The following is an 18,706-nucleotide window of genomic DNA, read 5'->3' on the forward strand; positions in this document are numbered from 1 at the left end:
AAAAACAGTACTCAAACGACTTCCAACCCGGCAGCCCTGGCAAGGTCTGGAAACGGTGCCTGAGCTGTTATCTGCCGTCACTCTCAGGAACATGCTCTGGACTTGTAAAGGAAGACAAAGATCACACCGCACTGCTTCTCTGCTCTGTAAGTTGCGCTCCTGCCTTTGGCCACAATCAATAAAAATCCACTGTGATTGTTTCACCAGAACAGGAGCCGGGCCCCTTGTGATGACATTCCACCCTTGGCAGGCACTGAGGGTCTCCCTTTATCACAGGACCTCAGCCCCAACTGCAGGCGGCAGCTGAGTGTGGGGTGGGGGTGGGGTCGTGAATGGGGGGTCACCTCAAGGGGGAAGCAAAGGGGGCCGTGCAGAGCAGCTCTAAGTGCCTCTCCAAAGACAAGCCCAGTGCTATTCATCAACTGGTTTTCAGGGCTGTGAGAAATCAATGGCATTTGTGCTGCAAACTCATCATTAGGACAGGAAAAACTCTGCAATGGAATTGATTTGTTTAAATATAATAACAATTTAACAGAGAACCATGGGGGCGGGGAAAGGAGCGAGACAAACAAAAACGTGGCATGACAGCTCAGAACAGGGAGACGAACCAGCCTTGAGAAACCTGCCAAACGTGGCTGCCAGACCCCGGCATGGCCCCCGTCACCAAGGAGGCCAGCGTGGGCATGTGCCATCACCTAGAGAGAGGAGGCTCAGGCCTGGTCACGGAAATGCCCTCAGCAGCCTGTGCATGGGCCCAGAGGCCTGGCAGGTCACTGCTGTATTGTCCTTGGAAGTGGCTTTGCTTGGTGAATGTTGGTTCAACCCAACAGGCATCCCGTGGGGATGGAGTGGATAAGGCAGCAACATGAGGCCAGGAGGGCTGGGCTTCCCAGGGTCTTAGGAGATGTGGGAGGGGAGTGCTGGTGCAGGACGAAGGACAAAGGGGACAGTTGGGGGCAGAAATGGAGGGTCGCTTCAAAGAACCAGGAAGAACCCATTTGGAAGATGGTCTTCGTCTCATGGATATGGTACCCACCTGCCCTGCTGATAACTAATGGGAACTGACTTTATCAATCCTTAAAATGTCATAAGACGCTGCCAACACTTTAAATGTGTCACTTCATTGAATCTCGCATCCTGTGAAGAAGGAAGTTTTATGACCCACATTTCACAAATGATATCACTGAGGCTCAGAGAGGGTAAGTGACTACCAAGGTCATATAGCTAGTAAGTGATGGGGCTGGGATCAGACCCGCAAGCCTGTGCACCAACCACTACACATCCTGCCATCATCAGGGCATGGCCTCTGGGTGAGCTGGGGACACAAATAGTTCCTGCTCTCTGAGAGCTGGGCATGAGATGCACTGGGTGATTTCACAGTGGCAGCTCAAGAGGGAGTGTTTGAGAAGGGGATGGCGTGGGACATGCATTGAGGCGGTATCCTAGTCCCAGGCTCCACTGTGGGCTCAGCCCTGCACTAGCTGAGAACAGAGCTTGGCTTGGCACTCAGGGTGTCCCCATGCCCCCCTAAAATCTTGGAGTATGGGGGTGGGAGGCACAGATAGGCTGAAGTCCTTGGGGAAGGCCTAGTAACTCTGGACAGCCTCACTGAGCCAGGAGGGGCCTTCGCATCAGCCTTGGAATTTGGACTTCATTCCTGGTGACAATGGGAGGCCAGAGAGGACAGCGGAGGGCTGGGAAGGGTTCGGTGGTTTAGAGGCAGGAAGATGGTGAGGCTTGATTGCCAGCAGGAGTAGGAGGGTGAGGGGTGCACAGACACAAAGATGGTTAAGTGGGTTGATTCGACGGCTGGATGTGGGGGTATGGGAGAGGGAGGTGTCAAAGTTGACCCAGGCATCTCCTCCAGCCCTCTGGGGGCTTGGATGTCCAGCCTCACTGAAACGGCAGCAGCCTGCATCAATAAGAATTGACCCAGGACCCCAGGGAGCACTGAGCCCCTCCCCTCCTTCTCCTGGGGGAGGGCACTGAGAGCCAGCAGGCCGCCACCAACTCCACTCTGTCCCCCTGCTGACCTTTTTCCTTTGTCAGCAGTGCAGTACATCAATGCATCGGAAGGGCCAGTGCACTCTCCCCTGCCAGCCATGCTGGGGCTGGGGCAGAGGCTCACTCTGCCCTCCCTCTTTTAAGGAAGAGGTTTCCAGTGTGTCTCTAGAAAGCTGGGAGCAGACTGTCAAAGCCCTTGGTGCAAATGGGGGAGACTGAGGCCTGGTGAGGAGCAGTCCAGGGTCCAGCAGCTAACTGAAGGCATGGGGAGCCCACCAGGCATGAGCCATACCCCTCCGGCTGGCAGAGGGGAGGAAGGGAAGGAGCTGGGGGCAGAAGACTAGAGCCAGGCCTTGGGCAAGGACGAGCAAGGATCTGGCTAGGAGAGGGGCCTACCAGATGTGGGAAGGGGCCAAGCCCAGACCACACCAGCAAGCCCCTGAGCTAACAAGGGGAGTGGGCTTAGGAATGGCGCTGGTGGATTCATACAAGGCTAGCGTGTTTAACACCCCCGTATGCCCGGAAGTGAGAGGTTTCTGAGATGCAGAACTTGCAATGCTGAAACAGGGACAGTCCCAGGCAAACCCAATGGTTAGTCACCCTAGCAGGGCTAATTCTGAATTCCGGTTTTCAGTTCTACCACTTTCAGGCTGTGTGTGACTTCTCTGGGCCTCAGTTTCCTCCTTTGGAACTTAGAGCTTACACCTTGTGTATGGTTGTCGGGAGGGTTGAATCAATAACATATGTAAAGTGCTTAGCATCTGACATAACATCTGACACTAACCATTCAACAAACGGCAGGTGGCTGCTGTTATTACTCCCAACTGCTACTAGTCTTACTACTGCGAGTACCAGCCAAGATGCACCAAGTACTTACCCTGTATCAGACACTCTTCTAAGTCCTGTATATACGCTGCTAATTTAATCCTTACAATACTTATGAGGCAGGGACCACTATCATCCCCATTTTCAGATGAGGAAATCGAGCTGTGGAGGGGCTCAGCCATTGCCCATGCTCTCACAGCGGACAAGTACAGAGCCTAGAAAACCACTTTTATTTCCACTAGTCTGACCCCCAAGCCAGGGGTATGTAGGCCAATGTCAACATGCTTCTGCTCACACTGACCTAGGGCAAGAACTAGCCAAACACACAGGCTGGGCAGGCACGGCAGCTGCTCGAGGTGCACAGGGAATGGGCAAGAGAGAGGAAAGCCCCCAGGTGCACACACACCTCCTCCTGGCTCTGGGGCTCAGCTCTCCACTGGGAATTTTTTGCACCTTGCCTCAACTCATTCTTGCAACAACACTACAAGGTCAGATTATGATGCCCATTTCAGAGATGAGAATATAGAGGCTCATGTATATACCAAGTCTGCACAACCAGATTTAGATGTGTCCAGCTCCAAAGTCTGGCTCTTCTCAGTTGCTGGTTGAACAAGAAGAGTGAGGGCAGGAGGCCCCACTGTGTGCATGCCTGGGCCAGGCATGGTGCAGGATGGGAGGTGAGCACCAGATAACTCCAAGTAGGAGACAAGGGGCACAGCCCCCTCTCTTACAGCCTAGGTAGCCCAGGAGAAAGTCTGGCAGCTCAAGGAAGGGGCCCAAGTCCCCAGGAGAGGGCGGCCAACCTGGACAGGTACTGCACCCAGGAAGAAAAGGGGAAGGGAGGTCAGGGTTCAGGCAGGGGCCCATGGCCCTGATACCTGGGAGGTCTGCCTTGCAGAGACCCTCTTCAGACTCAGAAGCTAAGCATGCAATGCCACTCCTGACTCCTGTTCCAACCCCTGGAAAGTCCTCAGCACAAGACACTGCATGCTTGCAAAGCAATTAGCTTCCAGCACCCAGGAAAAAGGTCGCTAAGCCGGGCAGACAGGTGCTGACTGGGCAGGGTCCCTGGGAAGCTGGGCCTGGTTATTTTTAGCATCTCTATTCAAGAGGGATGAGGCCTTCCTTCCCACCAGGTAAATGTCAGTGCCACTGGCAGACCCAGCCAATTAAAGCACTGGAACCAAGGAGAAAAGACAGTGAATTAGGGCCTCTGGCCTCCTGCTCACCCCCCAGCAGCTCTGGTCAATGACCTCCTCCCCTGACTCATCTGCCTCATGACCCTCAGCAGGGAACACTGGCTTGGTCCAAAAAGGGTCCTGACCAGGGTCCTAGATCTTGGGTTAGAGTCCTGGCTTGGCTGTATGTTCCTGGCCAAGTCTCATGCCTTCTCCTCTGTAACTCTAGTTACTCCCTCTGCAAAACGGGACTCCCTAAGCCCACCTGATACGATGAGGATGACAGCAGTCTGGGGTTATGAAGAGGCTTTGAGATAAGGGAGGTTCGCCACCCTCTACTGTGAGGTGGCTGCTGTATTATTCTAGAAAAGAATATTGGGTTTCCCAAGCAGGAACCTGGGCCAGCCCCAAGCTGACAAGGCCTGAGCTGACTGCTGTGCAAACTTCTGGAGGGGCTTTGTGCAATCCCAGTGACTCGGAGTCCAAGGAGCCTGTGCCTGCTGCTCTGCTGATAGGAGAGAGGTGAGGGTGAGGCCACTGCAGGTCAGCAGAGGCTCAACAAACACAAACTGAGCTGAGCCCAGGGCTGCAGGGAGGGCCCACCTGCAGAGGGCACTGGGTACCCACCACGCATGCAGCAGATTGCAGGCCTGGCACCAGCAAGAGAAGCTCAGAAAGGCACCTCCTCTGCGTCAGGGTCTGAGCCAGCCACAGCCTTGTAGAGGACCATCCCCCCACCCCCACCCCCCACCTGCAGCCAGAGGGAAGGAGGCGGAAGGGGGAAGGAGGCAGTCAGTCACAGGAAGGAGAGGGGAAGCCCGTCTTTCAGTCCAGTCCCCAAACCCTCAGCTCTGGAGGTCCATCCTGGGAGCCAGCTCCTTAGCCCATAGGTGGATCTGCCCCAGGGGCTAATCCCCTGTCCTCTCAGGCTAGTCCAGCTGGCAAACCCAGCGAATCTTAGGACAACTCTCACCAGCCAGAAAGAAGCTCTGGGTCCAGCAGCAGCTTCCTCACCAGCAGCCCACCAACACCCAGGGAGCCCTGTCCTGCCCTCAGCCTAGAATCCCAGCACTAGCTTCTCCCTGGTGCACAGCTATCCACTGAGGCACTGCCCGCTGTAGCTCCCAGTGCCTCAAGCTCAGTGGAGATCTGAGGGAAACTGAGGCACAAAAGTGGGGCAGTGACCTGCTCAGGAACATTTAGCAAGTTAGAAGCAAAGTACAAACTTCTTCTTCTGTCATCTGGCCTCCAGGGGGCATCCCAAACCTCATTTCTTCCACTGCCCAGTCTCAGCCCTCCACGGGCCCCACTGATCTGCCCCCCAATGCGCCTGGCTTGGGGCCTTGGCCCAGCTATTCCCTTTGCTCAGGATACTTTCAGTTCAGGTTGCAGAATGGTTCATTCTTCAGGGCTCAGCTGTAGCTCCACCTCCTCCAGGAAGCCCTTCCTGACCCTCAAGTCCCTCTGAGCCCCTAGACCCTTGCCCTAGGTACCCTGATGCTGCCTTGTGGCCAGTGGCCCCCCAGACTGCAGGCTGGCGGGTCACTCCACTGTCACTTGGTGAAGGGGGCTGAGGAGGGAAACAGGTGGCCCTGATTTCCTGAGTCCACTTTCCTTCTTCACCCCCTTGCGCCTTGTCAGCTCTCAAATCGGGCCCTGGCTCCACGGTATTGTCTCAGCCCCTGACCACTGGACCTGCAACCCCAGGCCTCACGGGGCTATCTGGTAGGCAGATGGGAGGAGAAGCCCTCATGGGAGCAGGCTGCAGCAGGAGGCGGAGACTGCAGGAGGTGGAATGGAGCCAGGTCTGAGGGCGTCTTGTGCAATCCTCAGTCCCAGGTCCGGGGGACCACCATCCCTCCCCAGAATGCCCTACCCCTGCTCTCTGTGCTCCCAGACTCTTGGGAGTCAGCCTGCCCTTCTGCAAACACAATGCTCCTATCACCACGGCTACTGATCTCCGCCCCTGCCAGCTTCTACACCCGCCACGCAGCCAAAGCAGTTTAGGGCGGCAGCGTGCCCAGTTGAAAGCCTGGAGCCCCACACTGTGTTACTCTGGGGTGTACCCTCCCATCTCTGGGCTTGTTTTCCCATCTATGCCATGAGGGGGGGAGGGCCAAATGATTTCTAAAGGCCAATCCTCCCCCCATGAGAGGCTGCAGGCTTGTTATGGGTCCAATGGAGACGCCGCCCCTGCAGCCCCACCCACTGCCTGCTGCCTCGCTGTGAGGTCACTGAGGCTTTGGACACAGGGACCCAGGACATGGGCAAGGCTGTCCTCCACCCCAAGTGTGTGGCTTGGGTGTGTGGCTCATGGACCAAAGGGAGACACACTCTGGAGCTCAGGGAGAGTGCGGTGAACTAACCTCAACAGGAGGAGAAAGTCCCCGCAGTAAGTAGCAGCCACAGGACTCTCAGAGAGCCAGAGGAAGACCCAGGCCCACCCCCTTGGTAAGGATGCCGCCTGGCTGAGCTGCCCGCCGGCCAGCTGTTCCTGTCATGATGATGCTGTGCGTCCCTGGGCTGGTCTCTGGGGTCTCTGATCCCACCATGTCAGTAAGCAACACCTACCCCAAACTCCTGAGCTGAGGTCATGCCCATGGGTGGGTGTGGAGGGGTGTGCAGATGGTGGCGGCAGAGGGTGGCACCTGATTCCATCCTAGACAGCTTCATCTTGCAGCAATTGGGAAGACTGGCTCTTCCCTCCTGTTAAAGAGCTCCAGCCCCCGGCCCAAGAGAGGTGCCTAGGTTGCTGAAGAGGAACTGGTGGAGCCCAGAGGTGTGGCCAACTGCAGCAGACAAGCCCCCGGCCTGCTCTTCCTGCTGACATAGTCTCTGGATGAGCTGACTCTCAGCCTGGACCACCCCTGCTCACCCTTGACCCAGTGTGTAGGCTGAGACCAGCCCTCTTGGTTTTCACGGAGGAGCTGTCACTGCTCCACAGTCCCTTTTGGCTCCCCACTCCCTGCAGGATCAAGGTCAAACTCTGTGGCCTAGACTTCAAGGCCCTTGGGAGCTGCCTTCACTCCTGCTTCCAGCTGCAGCTAAATGAATCCTCCTCTCCAGCTGGACTATCCTGACTCACCCCCCACCACAAGTCATGCGGAGACCCCAGGAAGACCCTGTGCCTCTACTCCTCTGTGTAGAAATACAGCTTGCCTTCCCCCTTCTCCAGAGAGTCCACCCTGGATGCCTCCTCCAGCATCAGGGAAGACCCGCTCCTTGTGGCTCCTACTGCCTTCACCTGCCTTGCCCTTGCTGGGCACTCACCTGGCAACTCTGCACTACAGACCTCTACCCGGACCTTGGGCTGTGCTCACCTGGCTCTTCAGATGTGATTCATTTTTTGGATGCCAGTGCCTAGCATGTTGCTAGAGTCCAAGGAAGTGTTCCACACCCCCTGGCTGATGGGGTAAATGCATCACCCAGAAAACACACAAGTACCTATGAGAGGCAGTTTGATGTCATGGGGAAAACACATATTACGGTGTCAGATAAAACAGGGCTGAATCTCAGTTCCACCAATAACTCTGTGAACCTGAGTAAGTTTCTTAACCTCTCTGTGCTTCAAGTTTCCTCAGCTGCACAGCAGGACAATCCCAGCTTAACTGGGTTGTTGGTGCCTTTGAAGACTGCAGTTTGTGACCCCCAATCCATCCCAATCTTTTGGTTTTACAGACCAATAAACAGCTGCTCAGAGAGGGGCAGTGACTTGTTCAAGGTCACACAGCAAGTCTATGATGAGACTGAGGCTTGGTGAGACTGAGGCTTGAATGAAAGTCCTGCTCAGAGGGCTTACCAGGACAGCAGCCTTGCCCTGCTGACTCAGAGGGGTGTCCCATCTTGGGCAGGAATGAGCCATGGGCGGCAGACTATTTCTAGCCCCAGGCTAGGATAGGGGTTGCAGGGTCAGGGCAGGCTGCAAAGGCTGGGGGGTGGAGGGGCCTAGGCTGCAGGCAACAAATTCCAAGCAGAGGAGGGGGTGAAGGTGTGTGTGCATTCTCAGCTGGTGCCGGAGAGTGACGAGCACACCATATGCAGACCCTGGAATCCCAGCTCTGTGTGACCACAGGCTGGGCCACAGCCAGGCCCACTGTGAGCTGGGCTTGACATTCGAGGTCTTTGCAGCCAGCCGGGAAGTCTGCTGGCTGACAGCTGAAGGTGTGCATGCTGGCATCATGAGCCACACGCCAGAGGCTGCAGGGGCTGGCAAGGGCGAAGGTGTGGCCGTCACCCCAGGTATCTGCCCAAATCCAGCCCAACCCCAATCCCTGCTCTCCCCCTACATTTTTTCTTAAATGACCAGCAACTCTGCCTCTCCTCAGTAAAGCCCTCCCGTGTGCCCGGCCCTGGGGCCGGCCCCATCCCTCTCCTCCATGTGCAGCCCCATCGATCCACACGCTGTAGAGTGCTAGCCACAGCTGGGCACTGCTGTGTGGATTTACACAGCCTACTTCACTGGGCTCCTCACACCTCAGTGAGGCAGGCTCTACTGTTCTCCCTACTGTAGAGATGAGGAAATGGGACAGAGAGGCTGAGTCACTAATCTCAAGCCACAAAGAAAGAAGTGGCAGAGCTGGAAATCCCCAAAGCCTAATCACAGTGGTGTCCTGTACATCCACCCACCAAGAGTGTCTTGAGTGCCTTTCGTATGGGACAGTTTTTCCTGCCCCTCATGTGACAGCATCTCATCTGTGTCCAGCCCTCACTGGCTGTTACAACCCAAGCCAGCTCGGGCCTTCTCATCTCTGCCTGATGTGGGACTTGCCCATGCTTCAGAGCCACACACACCTGGCTCCGGTCCTCCTGGCTGTGTGAACTGGGCCATCGCACCCTCAGGGAAGAGTAGGTTGAGGTCCTGCCTACTCTAGCTGGTCAGATCTCCAGGATCCACTGGGCACTCTTCAGCAAGCCAGTCACCGCTCCTGGACCAGGGGCTGGAGCTCTTTACCAGGAGGGGAGAGCCATATCCCAGAATGCTGCAAGATGAAGCTGTCTAGGGTGCGGCCCAGGTGCCACCCTCTGCTGCCACTGTATATATCTCTGCCTGCTGTTGGCCTGACCTCAGCTCAGGAGCTTGGGGTGGGTGTTGCACCTCAGAGTCTGTTTTACTATCCAGCAAATGGGAACGGGGCCTTTCAAGGACTCTCTCAAGAGTCTGATGGCGTGTGAAGGAGCTTTGCACACTGGAGAGAACTCTACAGTGCAAGAGTTCATTGCAGCTACTGGAGGGGTCACAGAGCAAAGGTCAGGAGGCAGGGTCTCGGGTCGGAGAAAGCTCCATGGCATCTGACCTGCAGGAGTGAGTTTGCCAAACAGAGATGGATGGGTGGGCAAGGAGCAGTTCAGTCAGAGGGCACTGTAGGTAAAACACAGAGCAGACTCCCTCTACCCCCCACTGCCCAGCCTGGTGGATTTGGAAAAGCACAAAAAACCAGGCCACCAGGTATGCAGGGACAGGGCTGGAAGGTAAACAGGAGCAGGTCAGGGAGCCTGAATACCACTATCTGATGGAAGGGGCTGCAATCCCACCCTAACGGAAGCCTCTGTCCCAGACTGCTTGGGACAAGCTGGATGTTGCCCCTGCAGAGCTTCCTGGTGCAGGGAGGAGGGCACCACCACTCCCATGGGCAGACGAGGCTCACAGAGGTGAAGGGGGTTTGCCCAAGGTCACCAGGCCAGTAAGTAACTGGTGGAGCCTACACATGAACTTGGTTCTTTGTACTTAATCCTATGATTGCTGCACTTATGCTGGGCAGGGCTAGCTTCATGGGCAGTTGCACAGGGCCCCAAGCTTAGAAGGACCCTACTGTACTGTTGCCATCTTGAAATCCTTAATAATCTGGGAACAATGGACTGCACATTTTCGTTTTGCACTGGGCCCTGCAAATTCTGTATCGGTCCTGATTCTAGGAGATTCTGATGGGCACTGTTGGGTACAGGTGTGAAGGCTGTGCATGAACTTTGACTTCTCTGGGACTTTGCTGGAACTGGCCCTCTGCTTGGTCTTCCTATTTCCTCCACATCAACCCAGTACATGTCTCCTCTTTTTCAAAGGCCCAGCTTAAATGTCACCTCCTGGAGATCCTTCCCCGTTTTCCTTCTCCAACACTGACCCTACCTCTCTGTGCTGTGGTCCCCCACCCGACATTTCAGCAGGTTAAAGAGCCTGCTGCTAAAGTGCCAGCAGGTTAAAGTGCCTCCCTGCCCCCAGGCCGAGGGCTCCTCCAGGTCTCTTGGGTACCCCAGAACTTCTTGCTGGCCAAGTTTGCAAAGGACAATCCTAAGGACACTTTACAAAGGGGTTTCAAAGAGGTAGTTACTAGATCATGCTAGATAGCAGGCCCCAGAGAACAACCCACCTTTTTATTTCAAGAAAATGGCAACATGCCTGGGCATACTGGGCCAGGACTAAAAGCCCGGATAATCCCAGCAGCCGCCTTGGGAACTCTCTCCAACATGGAGGGGTCCTGCTGGGAAGGAGGGAGGGGAAGGAAGAGAAAGTCTTGAATGTGGGGGTACAGTGTGGATAATAAGCACCCAATTCTGGTTCTGCCACTTCCTGGCCATGGCGCTATCCTCTCTGAGCCTCGGTGTCCTCATCTGCAAAGTAGGCATGAGATGACCTACCCCTGAAGAGAGGTCACTGGGGAAAAGAGCATAAACTCTGGCACCCAGCGGCCTGGATCTGAAGCCTAGCTCCAACACCTATGAGCAGGGGTCCTTGAAAACCTCACCTACCCCTCACTGTGCCTCAGTTTCCTCATCTGGAAACTGTTCAGTAAGGCTCCCTCTCAGGCTTCTTGCGGGGATTTATAGAGCTCATGCAGGCAATGTGACAGGGACTCTAACATGGTTGGTGTACCAGAGATGGGCACCACAGACCCCTAACACCCTGGGAGTCAACAAGCGATGTGCAGATGGGGAGGGCCCAGGGGTGATACAGACCCCATTACCTGGGAGAAGGCCCATGATTCAGAGGGTGCACAGGCCCCAGGAAGCCAGGATGGAGTCTCCAGGGGATGAGGAACACAAATAGAGCCCCACAGATATCCCATGGCAATACCCACAGCACCCCACTCCACCCATAACCTCTTTTCTTCAAATGATAATAACAGCTCCAATTGGCTGAAACCCTGAAGAGTGCCAGAAACTGTTCTTTCTCACCAGCCTGCATGGGTGGTTTCCAATCCTCAAGACCACCCTATGGGAGGCAAGTGGTGACTGCTCCTGTTTCCAGATGAGGAAGCCAAGGTCCAGAGTGAATAGGGCTTGTTCACGGTCAGTCACATGGCTGGCCCTCAAACCCTGACAGTCACTCTCCCCAACATACACACAAACAGAGCTATGGCTCTGCCTTGGCCCGAGCTGCCCAATGCCCCAGGAGCTTCTGGAAGCTTTTGTAGGTGAGAAGATGTCAACTCCTGAACTGTTCCTTCTCCTTGGTAAACATCTCTCCTGTGTACGCATGTGCGCGCTGCCCTGTGTGTATGTGTGAATGCTGTGAGCTTGTGCCTATGTATCTGTATGCAGTGCAAAAACACGTTTGTGAATGTGTGTCTATGAGCATGTATGTGCATGCAAGTGCATCTGTGTGCACATGTGTGGCAGGTGAGAGTAATGTCTGTGTATATACGTATGTGAGAGAGCATATATTTGTATGTCTGTGTATGTATCTGTGCACACACAACCATTTATGTATGTTATTCGTGCATGCGCATCTGTGTATCCTTGGCATGCATGGGCGTGTTTGCAAGCACACAGTTATGAGCACCACATATGTCTGTGTACATGAGCATGCGTGTACAGGTGTGTGTGTGCACAGCTCTGAGTGTGGGTTGAGAGAGTTCTCAGGGTCCATACGTGAGGGTGCTTGTATGTCTCTATACTCTAAATGAGAATATCAGGCCCAAGTGTAACTATAATGCCACACAAGTCGTCTTCTTCCTTATGAAAATCTCAGCCCTCTCAGAGACATTCTGGGCCACAATCTGCTCCACCTCCTCCAGGGAGCCTTCCTCGAGCTTAAGCTCCCCAACCCCACTCAGAATTCCAACATCAACCCCCACCCCACATCAGGGTAGCTTTCCTAACCTTGAGCCCTACCACCAGCCAGTTACAAATCCTGCCAACGTCCCTTCCTCAGTCTCTTGTGATTCTCACTCTGGACCTAGCTGAGGCTCTCTGACCTCTCTCCGGGCCTGTGGGACAGCTTCCAGCCAGGGCCCTTCTGATGGCCTTTCCAACGCAGCCACAGGGACCTGGCTAAAGCACACTTTCGATAGCACTGCCTGACTTAGGACAGGGACAACTGTTCCAGCCCGGCCACCTGCCCTCCTCTGAGAGGAGAGGCCAAGGAAGAAGTGAAAACTGAGAAATAAGCCCCTTCCCTTCCAGCTCTCCAGGAGCCTAAAGTAGCATCACCTGCTCTGGGTGGCCCCACGTCCACAGATCATGGCCCCATTGGGGCCAGCCCATCCTGCTTACCTGCCGAGGCCTTTGCCGACCCAGACCAGGATTCAAGGCTGCTGAGAGTCAGGGGAGAGGAGGCTGCGGGGTGGGGGACGGCGTTGGTCCTAGCAGCTCTATTATATCAGAGCACAGCCGCTGCAAATCCTGCAGGTGAGAGGAGAGGGACAGTGAGCTCCAAGCCCTGACCCTGCGGACAGCCCCCTAACCCCTTCGCCTGCCTGCCCAGGCCCCTCTGGCCATCTCCTGGAAAGCCGAGCTGGCCCACCAAACTGGAGCTACCCTAGAAACAGAATGATGCCCTCCCATAAAGGCACAGCTCCTCAGCTTCATATTGGAGCCCCCAGGGGCCTCATACCACAGCAGCAGCCACGCACATCAGCTCCCAGCCTCCCAGTCCCCCAGCCGTGGCACATGCTGGGTGCCCTGCTCAGGGCTCTTTTCCCCACTTCTCTGTCTTTCGAAGCCCCACTGGCTTTCAAGACTCTGCTCAAATGCTTCTGTGGAGCCCCCTCTGACCTGCCCCTCCTTTCTTTGCTCATTTCCCCAATGGTGACTGTGTCTCCTTCGGCTTTCTACAGACCAGTCTCCCCCTCTGGGCAGAGCTTCTCAACATCAGAATGAGGTCTAGTTTATCTCTTTCTCCTCTGAGCTTGTTAGTAAGGGCCACAGGGACTGCTTGATGGATGGATGAATGAATGAATGAATGAATGAATGACAAATGAAGGTGTTCATGGCACAAACTGAACGAAATGGGCCAACTGTCACGTGCTCTGAAATCAGGAAGCCTGCTGAGATCCCCAAGGCCTTCCCGTGTCCTTCCCGCTATCAGAGTCTAGAATATGGGGGTCAGTCGGTGAAAGGAAAGAGGCTTGGTGAGGTTGATACTTTTCTCTGCCATTTTACAAATGAGGAACCAGCGTTCGCAGACACTTGGCTTCCCTGACGGGGGGCGGGGGGGCGCCAGGTTGGCCACAGAAGGCAGCTTCTAGGTAAGGGCAAGAAGGCAATGGAGGCCCCTGGGCGTGGGAAAGTGCAGCGGGAAAGATCACAGAACAAAGCCATCTGGGCTGATGGCCCTGCTTCCCATAGCCTGGAGGCTTGAGGCTCGAGGAGGTTGGCAGAGGGGACACCACAGGGAGCCCCTTCCAGTGTCTCCACTGCTGCCCAGGGCCAGAGATGCCCTGCAGCCCATCTTCAGCTTGGGGGCCTTTCTGACACCCACTCTGGGCCTCCCAAAGACTGCAGGTAAGGCATACACTCCTACCAATACTGTGGAGAAGTTTGAAAGCATCTCCCACCCTATGGCCTGCACCCTGACCCAGCAACTCCACTTCCACAGAAATGTGTGCAGAGACTTTGCAGCTCTTTCTATCAAGAAGTGGAGTCTGGGCTGTTTTGATCAATAAGATTTGGTGAAGTGACCTTCGTGAGTTATGGAGACGAGGCCTCAAGAAGTCCTGCCATTTTCTGGCCTTGGCGGGCACCATGGGAAGAAGCCAGTCTCTCTTACTGGAGAGTGGAGGAGCACTGAGGCTGCCCAGGCAGCAGCCAGCACCTGCCGACCTCCAGGCGACTGCAGCCACGTGAGTCCAGGGGAAACCAGGAGGGGGCCCACCCCACCAAACCACACAACTGTGAGATTTAATATGTAGTGGTTGTTTTGTGCCACTAATTTTTAGAGTGGTTTGCTGCGCAGCAATAGAGAATTGCTAACAGGCTGCCAGAAGTTAGGATAGTTGTCATGCTTGATGGGGAGCAGTGACTGGAAGGCACATGGGGGTTTCCAGGGGATCTGGAATGTTCTGTTTCTTGATCTGCATGGTGATTACACAAGCTTTTTCATTTGAGCTGATTTGTCAAGCTACACACGTAGGATGTGCACGCTTTTCTGCATGGATGTAATATTTCATTCGATAGGAGCTAAAAACAAATCCTGCTGTGGCTCCTGCCCAGGCATCCCAGGGCCAGCCCATCCCCTGCCCCACTGGTCCCACCTCACTCCTCTCTGCACACCCAGAGTGCTGCCTCTGCATACCTCTGCATCTGGCCTGGAGGCACCTCCTCCTGAAAGCCTTCCCTGACTGCCCCATGCCTTGCCCAGGTGCTCATATGCACACGGCTCTGAGTGGGGTCTTCTTGGGGATGGGCTTAAGTCATTCTCTTCTGCCTCCACAGCTCATGGAGTTCTCAAGCAGAGGCCCTGTCAGGGTTAGGAGGCACCCCACTTCCTCTTCCCCCAGGGTCCAGACCCCTGCAGACACGCTGTGAGGATCAAAGCAGACTTTAGGGGATGAGAATGGGTGACTGGCAATCACAAGACGGGTCACATGGCTGCACTAGACAGGTCAATACTCCTCTAGGGGCCCAGGCTACCGTCACACAGAGAGAGGGTTGGGCTGAATTTGGGGGGGCAAAGAGGGTCTACAGAATGGGGGGACTTACAGGGTTCCCCATTTTGCAGTAGACAACATCCATGAACTGTGTACCACTCCTCTCCTCTTATCTATTAAAATCAAATTGCAAGACCATACAACGCGACACCCTCTGCCAAAACAATGCAAACTGCCAGGAAGAGCACAGGAGGAGCTGCGATGCCAGCTGGGGGCATCAGCTCTGCTGAAACCCTCCAGTGTACTGACTGGTCTCTGTCAGCACCCCCTCCCGCACAGCCCTCAGCTCCGTCCTAAACGGATGTGTGACTTCTGAGGAGCCCCCTCTGGCCTCAGTTCCCCGCCCACTGTCATCTAAGAGATCTGGCTCTTATTCAACAATCTCTGATAAGTCACAGTTTTCTCTCCTGCATGAGGACTAAGTCCCCAATAGGCCAAGGTGGTTCTGAGGCCCAACCTCTCTTTCTGCTTTCCCCAGGGTCCCCACGGTGCTAGTGATGGTGCCTGCCAGCAGGAAGCTGGTGTGGCCACTTCAGTCCACATGGGCAAGCTACAGCTCCTGTCACCAGCCTGCCCCCTGCCTCAGGCACCCTTCACTAAGAAAGGAAACTCCCTGCCCAACAGAGAGGCACAGACAAGCCAGAGTGTGGCCAGGCTGGGAGAGGGGAGGACACCACATCCAAGGAGAGGCAGTCTGTCCTGTCGTAGAGGTAACTCCATGCACACAAGGGCAGCTGGGCAGGTCACAGCCTAACTTCAGAAGGAACTCTGGAATGGAGCATGCCTTCCACAAGTGGGTCTGCTGTCTTGCGACGTGATGAGTGCCCCGTCCCCGGAGGCCTGCCAGCAGCAGAAGCGGCTGTGTGGTGCTGTGGGTGCTGTAGCATCAAAACAGAGTATTTCCCAAACTCCTGTGATGATAAGAATCACCTGGGCTGATTGTTAAACCCACGGCTTCCCAGGCCTCTCCCCTGAGAAGGAAAGTCTGTCGGTCTGGAATGCAGCCCAGAAATTTAAAGTCCTCCCAGGTGATCCTTTACATCTGGAAAGTTTAGGGGAGCACTGGCAGATGACCTTCCAGGTCCCTCTGGGCCCAGAGATGAGTGATTCTGCCTCCCCCACTCCACACCACCCATATCCCATCTGGAGGACTCCGCCTGGGCAGCAGCCTCACTGCATCGCTAAATAAAAATGATTTAAAAGCTTCAGAAGGGGGCAAAGATGTCAGGGGGAGGGGGGATTCTCAGAGATGGTGATACAGTAGCACCTCCTTCCTAGCCCCCCAACCCCCCCAGAGCCACCCACAAAAGCTCAGCATTTGTGGGGGGGGCAAGCTGACAGCTGTTCAGCTGCTGCTCAGTGAGGCCCCGGAAAAGCAATTATCCTGCTCTTAGCAGAAAGGCACTGGCTTTTACCCGCCCCTCCCTCCCTCCCACCTCCACACACGCGCACACACACGCACACGCACACACACACACACACACGCACACACACAGGCACGCACGCGCTCTCTCTCTCTCTGTCTCTCTCTCTCAGATGCTGTGCTGACTCTGGGTCCACCTCCCCCCGCCCCAGCCTCCAGATTTCTCTGACTCGCTCACCCTCCACCCTCAGAGCACATTTCCAACACTTAAATCATTTAGCCCGCTAAACCGGAGACGGCAAAATGGGTGCTATTTCTTAAAAACATACAGAGAGAGTATTAAATTATTGATAGCCATTAAACAGGGGGAAAAAATTAAACAGCTCTCAGCTCTTATCAATCATTCATGCAGTTTCCACTGGGGTGTTTTCTGGAGAGTGATCACTCAGGCAACCCAGGGAGCTGGCTTCTGCCAGCAAGGAAGGCAGTCGCTGGATGGAAGCAGGGAGCAGGCTGCCCCAGCCCCAGCCACACCCTGCAGAGGCGGGCAGGGGCAGGGGGCAGGGACAGGGAGGTCAGCCTCTCCACTGCAAACTCCCGCCTCCCCGCTCTGCCACATCAATAACAAAGGGAGACTCCAACGCCACCTTCAGGAACCCCCTTAATTAAATCCAGCCTGCTTTTATTGAGTGTCTATTATATATCAGGCCTGCAGGATGCACAACTAAACAAGCCTCGAGGCACTCATATGCGTTAATGGGGGAGCCCTTTGCAGAACAATGTGATTATACTACATTGTGATAGGAGCCATAGTGGAGGTTGACCGAGAGGTGGCTCAGAAGGAAAGGGGACAGACTCAGCTGGAGGAGACTTCACCACAGAAAGAGTTCTTTGATAAATTCTTGGATGGGGAGCAGAAAATTGCCCAGAGGACACGTTGGGAAGGGCATACTAGGAAGGGGACAGCCCAGGCAAGGGCATACCTGTACCATGCATGTCTGAGTGCCCATCCTGCCAAGGCAGCTGTGCTCGTCTGGAATGGCAGCTCCTGGCCATGAGGGATGGGGGACTTGGGCATGGTAAGTGGAGCCTGGAGCAGGCTGTAATCTCGGCCTGTCCTCCAGACACTGGTCAAATCCAGGCCAGGCCAGGTGAGGGACACATGGGGCCAGCATCCCCCCCACAGTGGGGATGGGTAGGAGGTTGGGGTTCACCCCAGTTGCTTAGGGCAGCAGCACCTCCACCCCTGCATGGCAGATCCATTTCCTGGCTCTGACTCAGGACACCTAAGCCAGTGTGACGCAGGCCACGGCGGCTGCAGGGCCAGCATGCCGCTGGTCTCTCAGTCACAGACAGGCCTGGCGGTGCTGCCCTCAGGAGACAGGCTCCCCACTGCCACTGAGCCGTGCCAAGGACTCAGGCATCAGGGCTGTGGGAGCCAGTGGACACTTGATACTGCCCCACCTCACCACTTGGGGATCAGCCACAACCAGGGGCCACTTGAGGCTCCGAAGCCAGCCGGCTGCTGCGGGGAACAAAGAAGCTAGGCTCATCTCTGCCTTCTCCCTGCCCCAGTCCCTGCTCGCCAGTGCACCCTGTGGGTCTGTTCTCAACGCCTTTCAGAAGCTCTCAGTTGCTGGCTTGGTAAGAAGCCCAAGCCAGGAGCCTGAGCCGGGAGGAGGCCCTGCCAAGTGTTGATAGCACCCTCGCCAGAGAAAGCTGCTGTCACAGGGAAACAGTCTGGGGAGAGTGGTTGTTTACGCCTGGGACTGTCAAGAAATAATCAGAAGAAATTAAATTTGTAAAGTTGTGAAAGATACAAAGGAACCCCCCTGCCCAAACTCCCAGACATTTCAACCTGGAGGAGCAGGCTGCTGTTTCGCTTGATTCTGGAAAAACATCCTTAGATCTGCAGGTGTGGGTGGGTGGGAGGACCTGTGTGCAGCCAGTCAGGATCGGGAGATGGGCCCTGAGTTCTGCCATTGATCTTCCCTTCTCTGGGCCTCAGTCTGCTGGTGACAGGCAGACATTTGGGCTCTGTAAGGCCACTGTGAACTTATGGGACAGGGATGCCTCCAGGCTGTCTGTCCTCAGAGCCTGCCAGGAACACAGAGTTCCTGAAACCTACCCCAACACCTCCACCACGCTCACCAGAGGACTTGAATGAGTGGGGTCTCAAGTCATCAGCCACCCCCTGCCTCCGCACAGACCTGTGCTCACGCCAACTGCACACAGCTCTACTTGGTCCCTGTGGCTCCTCTCCTCCCCTGGATGACTACACGTGACCCCTGCCCCCAGTGCAGCCTCCACGCGGGTGCAGGGCCCTGTGCAGGCACAGAGCAGGCTGTCAGGGAATGTCTGCTGACCAGCAGAATCAAGATGCGAATGGGCAAACACACCTGTTCCTGCTCAGATACCAGCCCTGACTCCCCCCGCCAGCATCTTCAGTTCCTCCAGGTCCTTCCCTTGTGAGT

General features: G+C 55.4%; 1 protein-coding gene across 4 annotated transcripts in view; it reads right to left on the bottom strand.

Annotated features, from left to right (window-relative positions):
* ZMIZ1 (zinc finger MIZ-type containing 1) overlaps window positions 1-18,706 on the bottom strand; it is a 230,930-nt gene that overhangs the window by 172,924 nt on the left and 39,300 nt on the right. For all 4 annotated transcript variants that reach the window (XM_063102209.1, XM_063102210.1, XM_063102211.1 and 1 more), the window contains exon 2: window positions 12,495-12,623. The gene's annotated coding sequence lies outside the window, so the exon portion shown is untranslated. The remainder of the gene's footprint in view (window positions 1-12,494; window positions 12,624-18,706) is intronic.

This window comes from Cynocephalus volans, chromosome 7 (genome assembly GCF_027409185.1).
Source record: "Cynocephalus volans isolate mCynVol1 chromosome 7, mCynVol1.pri, whole genome shotgun sequence".
Classification (NCBI taxonomy): Eukaryota; Metazoa; Chordata; class Mammalia; order Dermoptera; family Cynocephalidae; genus Cynocephalus; species Cynocephalus volans.